Source organism: Squalius cephalus (assembly GCF_949319135.1).
Source record: "Squalius cephalus genome assembly, chromosome: 2".
In the NCBI taxonomy this organism is placed as follows: domain Eukaryota; kingdom Metazoa; phylum Chordata; class Actinopteri; order Cypriniformes; family Leuciscidae; genus Squalius; species Squalius cephalus.
The window spans coordinates 3,279,389-3,286,858 of NC_137123.1; the positions used below are offsets into that span (position 1 = coordinate 3,279,389).

Here is a 7,470-nt window from a genome sequence, read left to right on the forward strand (position 1 = left end):
AAATGTCAAACTCTAATTAATGTCCGGCTGTGCTGCACTTTCATGGATAAAAGACACGCTTTATACAGAGAGAACCGAGGAAACACTGTGTGTGTGTGTGTGTGTGTGTGTCTGTCTGAAGCGTTGTGATCAAAACACACTCACTCTCTCACATACACACACAAACACACACACACTGAAAGCATGTTGTGAGAGAACCGTGGGCTCATCTATGTGTGTGTGTGTGTGTGTGTGTGTGTGTGTGTGTGTGTGTGTCTGAAGCGTTGTGATCAAAACCTGAGTGTGTCAAGCGCTCGCTGCTGGAGCGCTGAGAATCAAACACACCAGAACGCTTCATCTGGAGAGATTCCCGAGCATCAGAGAGCGCGCGCGTGCGCGCGTGTGTGTGTGTGTGTGTAATAATCAGGGTAGAGTAATTGCTATAATTCACCCTCATGCTGAGAAAACTCCTCTGTTCTGAATTCACCCTCTGTGTTAGAGACATAAACAAACACACCACTCTCATCAGCGCGCACAACACACACACACACACACACATGACTGGGGAAACAGACATACCACTGCACTCCGTCTAAAAGTTAAACAATTTTACATCCGAAATGTGACGTATTTCAGAGTGAATCAGGATATAAGTTTCAGGAATCGATTGGTTGGTGAGAAAAACAAGAGATTGATGACGTCAAGTTAAAACATTTAGATGAAACATCACAAAAACAAACCTTTTCTTACACACACACACACACACACACACACACACACACACACTCTACTGGCAGTCTATTCACACTGCGTTCTGCTACTGAAGATGACAAACAGCATTACAGACAGTTGTGGTAAGATGAGATATTTATATATTCGGTCATTTTTTAGATTTCCAGCATTGGCAGGATACTCATTAACATAAAAACATGCAAATATATAATTAATGTTTTCAAAAATAATTCAATATTATTTGTGTATTCTTAAATATTATATTTATGTCTGCCATCATGCATTTTTTTGTATTGTATCACATTGTATACACCATTTCGGACACACTTGACTGAATATGTTTCTCATAATTGTAAACTCTTTTGATCTAAAGGCTTTCGCTGAAACTCTTGAACAGCAGATCTGCAGAAAAACATAAACTGTGTTATTCTAATGTTTTCGTCAAACACTGATTGGTGACAGTCGTAATGAGTCTCCCATCTCAACTCTTCACTGATTTTAATTCGGTTGCATAATGCAGGAATAAATGACCGTCTGGACGAGTCAGAGTTACATTAAAGGAGAACTCCGGTCAATTTTAACATTGAGCTCATTTTTTTGTAAATTTGGAGTGCTGTCAGTACAGAGAACAACGACAAAAATCGGTGTTGCCTACACCGTGTTATCCTCTTTTTAAAATTTGCACCCTGTTGACTTCAATTGGGCAAGTTTTAAACCTGCTTTTAGCCTCTTAACATCCTTGATGTGTCATTACAAGTGCACAGCCATGTGAGTGATTCCTTTAGAGTGAACACGAGTGAATCTGACTGCAGTAGATGTGAAAGATATGAATAAAAATGATATTTATTCAGCCAGCGCTCATACCTGTATTTATTTCCTGTTTTCGGTTGAAGTCCATAGTAATCGATTGTCGAGTTCACGCGCGTGATCATAGGTAACTAAACCTATGCGTGTGAACTCGACAATCGATTACAATGGACTTCAACCGAAAACAGGAAATAAATACAGGTATGAGCGCTGGCTGAATAAATATCATTTTTATTCATATCTTTCACATCTACTGCAGTCAGATTCACCCGTGTTCACTCTGAAGGAATCACTCACATGACCTGTGCACTTGTAATGACACATCAAGGATGTTAAGAGGCTAAAAGCAGGTTTAAAACTTGCCCCATTGAAGTCAACAGGGTGCAAATTTTAAAAAGAGGATAACACGGTGTAGGCAACACCGATTTTTGTCGTTGTTCTCTGTATTGACAGCACTCCAAATTTACAAAAAAAAATGAGCTCAATGTTAAAATTGACCGGAGTTCTCCTTTAAAGACATTAGGCAGACAGTCTTATTCCAAGAAGACAGATTGAGAGATCAAACACACACATTTAAGCCAATAGTGCAACACCAAACCAAAAAATGCAAATATGTGGCCCTGGATCACTAAACCAGTCTCGAGTCGCACGGGTATATCTGTGGCAATAGCCAACAATACATTGTATGGGTCAAAATTATCAATTTTTCTTTTATGCCAAAAATCATTAGGATATTAAGTAAAGATCATGTTCTATGAAGATATTAAGTAAATTTCCTATAATAAATATATCAAAAAAATATTTTTGTGAGTGAATGCAGCACAATCGCACACATAAATGGACAACTTTAAATGCCATTTTCTCAATGTTTAGATTTTTTTGCTCCCTCAGATTCCAGATGTTCAATAGTTGTATCTCGACCAAATATTGTCCTATCCTAACAAACTATACATCAATGGAAAGCTTATTTGTTCAGCTTTCAGATGATGCATAAATTAAAATTTGCATAAATTAAAATTTCAAAAAAATTGACCCTTATGACTGGTTATGTGTACTGACTGTTCTCAAACAGGTTTCCTGATGTTTAGAAAGCGTTCAAGGAAATCAGCTGAGAAATGACCTCTGCATGATACACTGGGAAAAGAAGTATTTTCACCAACAAGAACAACAAAACCGCTGAGAAAGCAAAACGAGAAGGATACATAAATAACACCTATTTATTTAGCGCTATAAATATGACCACAGACATTGGAGGATCAACGAATGACCACCAGCTCAGGGGTCAATGTCAATGTATTTATCTATTTATGAGTTATGAGTTCATTTCACACAGTGTTTCTTTATCTCGTGCAGAATCCACAGATATACCACGTTTCACAATTTTTCTTTAACCAATAAACAAACAAGAGAAGTGACATATGAGATCATTTTCTGCTCTTCATCCGCTTGCTTTGACTAGTAGCCAGTGTTTTTGCATGTGTTTGTGTTTCGAGTCTTTGCTCGCTCAACCATCCGTGGATCTTCACAAGATCATTATGTGTGTCTTTATAAACACAAACACGTTTACTTACACAACCAAGGACAAATGAGGACTAAAACCAACCTTAAACGTCTCATTTTGTAGCATTAGCATAATATTTTCGCTCCCTGATGTCCCAGTTTCATCAGATTTAGCTCACTTCTGTAGACACATTTATCCTCAAAATTTATGCAAGTAACCCCGAACACACACACTTAGACAGTCAAACTAAAATGTATTCAGACACCTTCAACATTTCTCACATTCTCACAGTTTATTCGCTATATATTTTAGAAAATGTTAAATATCTGTCAGCTGTTAAATTTAACTACACAATTAGATAATACCAGTTTAGCTCAACCAATCACCAAGCAATGCTTCATTTTGTTCAGTCTGTGTGTAAAAAGAGCATTAGCAATTAAAGAAAACACACTTCAGCAAAACATGATCAGCTCAAAGTGTCCGAATCATTTTTGGTCCCACATTTTTATAAATTTTACTGGTAGTGACTGTATGAAGAATTTTTGGGTGTAATATGTCACAGTTTACTTTAATTTGATATCTTCACTTACAATGAACTATAGTGTCCTGCACACACTAGTAAAAAAAAAAAGAAAAAAAAGAAAGAAACTGGTGTCTGAATAATTTTTGCTTTGACTGTAGGCCCATCTAAAGTGACCATACAGTACCATAGACTTTATATGACTAACGCAAACCCTGAAAGAAAACATTTGACATTTCTAGAATACAACTACATATTTATGAAACAATATTTACCTTATTTTTGAACCATTTTCCCATTTGAAGAGGGGGAGTTTTTTCAGATTTAGCTCACTTATAGCAATCATATTTTGCCCCTAAATCAGGCAAACACACAGCTCTACTCAAATGCATTGCTCAGATGCAGCGTGTGTGTGTGTGTGTGTGTGTGTGTGTGTGTGTGTGTGTGAGATGGAGGAGATGTTGGGTGGGGAGAGATGGAGGTCTGTCAGAATGCACCAGCAGACACTGGCGCCAGCACATTTACACACCACTCACGATCCGCAGCGTTCAGCGCGCCTTTGGCCTGTAACTCAATTTACATCCAATGAAAAATTACCACAACGCGTGCGTGCGTGTGTGTGTATGATATATAGGTCTGTGCATGGAGAATGTGCTTATGTGTGTGCATATAGTTATATGTGTATGCAATGATGTGTTTATATACGTGTGTGTGTGTGTGTGTGTGTATACTATACTTTAGGGATGGGTTTGTCCTCAGATGTTAAATATAAATGTCATTTTGTTAATAAAATTTGCATGGGGGGGGGCATTCAGTTTCTAGTTGTATGTATGTTATATGTATGTGAGTCATACATGAAATTATACTGTATACACACATACAAATACTAAAATGCAAAAGAGAAAACACTAGAATTATGATACATTAAGTGACATGTAGATGTGGAATATATATATATATATATATATATATATATATATACACACACACACACAAACACACACACACACACACACACACACACACACACACACACACACATACAAATTATAAAATGTAGGCCTAATAGAAAAAACTCTAGAATTATGATATATTCTCATTAACATAAATGTGAATGAAGTGACGTGAGATGTGGAATATAGACAATGATGTGTGTATGGAAATGTGTGTGTTTGGGATTTAACTGAACACACACACTGACAGTCGTTCTTTCGTTCGTTCGTTCGTTCATTCATTCATTCGTACCTTCTGGTGTTCCGTATCCACCCTACATCCTCTCCTCTCTCCTCTCCTCCCCGATTCACTCGCTTCTCCTCTTCTCCTCCCGTGTCGCCAGAATGCATCAAGATTAAAATTTAATCAGCTGCCATCTTCCAGACGATAATGGACCAAAAACATGATATTTAAAATCCACCTTACAGAGAGTCTTCAGTCATAAACACGCAGGAGGAATAATACACACGGGGAATGATATAATCCAATATGAATACAGACAGTCTCCTGACGCTGTCGATAAGACAAATTACCATATAGCATCAAAAGCATCCATGAGTGAAGATGAGAAACGTTTTGGTTTGTTACTCATTATGAGCACAGCAGAAATTCTTCGATTCGACGTCGAAACGCTCTAATCGCGCGTATTTCGAGGCATGTCGCTTTTACGCGATGAACTGTTGATCGTCAAGGGTATTGCAATGAGACGATGAGCTGAGGGTGATCCTCTTCTGGTGGACAGGTGATTTTCATCAAGTTTAAATTAAAAACTAAAAACAAAAACAAACAAAAACAATATTAACGATGAGGAATCGAGCTGAGGTAAAAAATATATTGTAGGTATACGTCGTAAAATCCCGCCTAGCGCCGCTCCCCGTCCACGACCGAACAGAAGATGATCCTTGTCTGGTAGACAGGCGATTTTCATCGAAAAACAAAAATAGTCATAATAATAAAAAGGAGAAATTGAGTTCAGGCTAAAATAAACGCGTCGTTTGCTGCAGACGCAAATTCCCGCCTGGCGCCGCTCCCCGTCCACGCGGATTTAAAAAACGGTTTAAATCCGCAATAAATAACACCGATAATCAACAACATCCGCGACATTTAGCGCAGAAACCAATCGTGTAGATCCGTGACTAAAACCACGGCCTGCGCGGAACGATGGCTGAATCTAAATCACGAAAACACGACGACTAAAAAAAAAACACTGTTTGGCTTATGAATAAAAAGGCTGCGTTCACATCTACATTCACCGTGTTAAAAAAATGTCTTCATCAAAACAGGATAGCCTACTCAGTGTAATATAAAAGAGAAGAGCCTGTGATCGCGTCCAGATGTTGTGCTCGTAGTAAAGGACAGCAGTGAAGATCCCAGATATCAACAGATCAATGGAAGATGCGGCTGTCATGGATTCTTCTGCATACAATAGAGACACACGGCGAGAAAAGCACAGGCCTCGGTGTTTCGATCAAATAGCTAACCGAAACCTAACGATTGACTCTAATGTGGAAGCGTGTCGGTTCCTGACGGGAGAGAAATGCTATTCCCGTTTGTGCTGGATGCGGCAGGCGTGACCAGGCGAACATAACGCGAACGCTTTGACAGAGAGAACGCGAACGCCCTGCATCATTCCCTCGCGCGCTCTCTCTCTCAATCTCTCTCCGTGTGCGTGGTTCTCTGTATCATAGTATATAAATAGATTGTTCATGACAGTGGACATGAACATGAATGAATTCTGACATGAGTTCTGTAATGCTTGTCCTTTTTAGACAATCATAAACTTGTCTAAAACCCATTACATGCATGCTACATTTTTCTAAATGTCATAATCATTTGTTAACAAACAAGTATTACTTCAAGAGCTCATTGTTTCAGCCTTAAATTATTAAATTGTTTAAATTAATACATTTTTAGCTAACTGTGACATTTCTGAAATACATAACTTAGACACAGTTAATTACCTCTGGTAACAGATCACTCTAAAATGTAATGTGGACTCATGCATTTTCTGTAAAGCTGCTTTGAAACGATTGTGTATTGTGTAAAATGCTATACAAGTAAATGTGTTGTGTTGATAAATATACATTGTGTTTGACACCATTCAGAATTACTTCTTTGTCTACTTTCTTGTGTAGCATTTTGTGTTATCAAAATATGCATAACATTGAACTACAATAAATAATATTTTCATACTTTTTGCAGTTTGATACTTTGGTGCAAAATAAAAATATTCTGCATATTCTGACATTTGCCTCTTGAGGTTTTGACGCATCATCATGTCTCATGTTTCATCTTTAGCTCTTCATTGACACTGCTGTCTCCTTGATGAACAAATTTAATAGGGGCAAATCGCTAGGGGTGGAATGGTGCCACAACTGTGGGAAAGTCACATTTTTGAAAATAATTACACACAATAAGTTAACTGTTTCCCTTCATCATATTTTAAACGTAATAATTATTAAAAAAAAAAGTGTATTTAATTGTCTAAGTCTGTTTACAGATCAAGGATAAAACCAATAAAATCTATAAAATCAATCAAATATACCTAACAGTAATTTGAAGAAACAAAAAAGAGCAAAAATAAACTGAAATGAAAAAACCTTATGTGAAAAGAAAATTTTAAAAAAGATGGTGCCTAAGTCTATCAGTCTATAGGTAGTCAAGGCAAGGATGACTAATTTCAGGGCCATAATCCCAGTGTCATCATTTATCATTTGCATGGGGAGGGTTGCATTGCTTTCATGCAAATCTCTCTAAATTCCTCTGGTGCTCCAGTGGTCGACTGGATGATTTTATTTTTGCATGTTGACAAACATTTGCTTATGCCTAGTCCACTTAAATAGAATATGTGTATCCATATAGATCAACCAGATCATGGGGAGGGGAGGGGAGGGGGGGGGGGGGGAATTGAGGCTGTTTTGTAAATTTGGAGTGCTGT

At 37.7% G+C, this 7,470-nt stretch overlaps 1 protein-coding gene across 1 annotated transcript in view; it reads right to left on the reverse strand.

The window, feature by feature from the left end:
- LOC307154449 (adhesion G protein-coupled receptor L1) overlaps positions 1 to 6,165 on the reverse strand; it is a 65,636-nt gene extending 59,471 nt beyond the window's left edge. The window contains exon 1 of the mRNA XM_079864397.1: positions 4,785 to 6,165. The gene's annotated coding sequence lies outside the window, so the exon portion shown is untranslated. The remainder of the gene's footprint in view (positions 1 to 4,784) is intronic.
- Between the last annotated feature and the right edge of the window lie 1,305 nt (positions 6,166 to 7,470).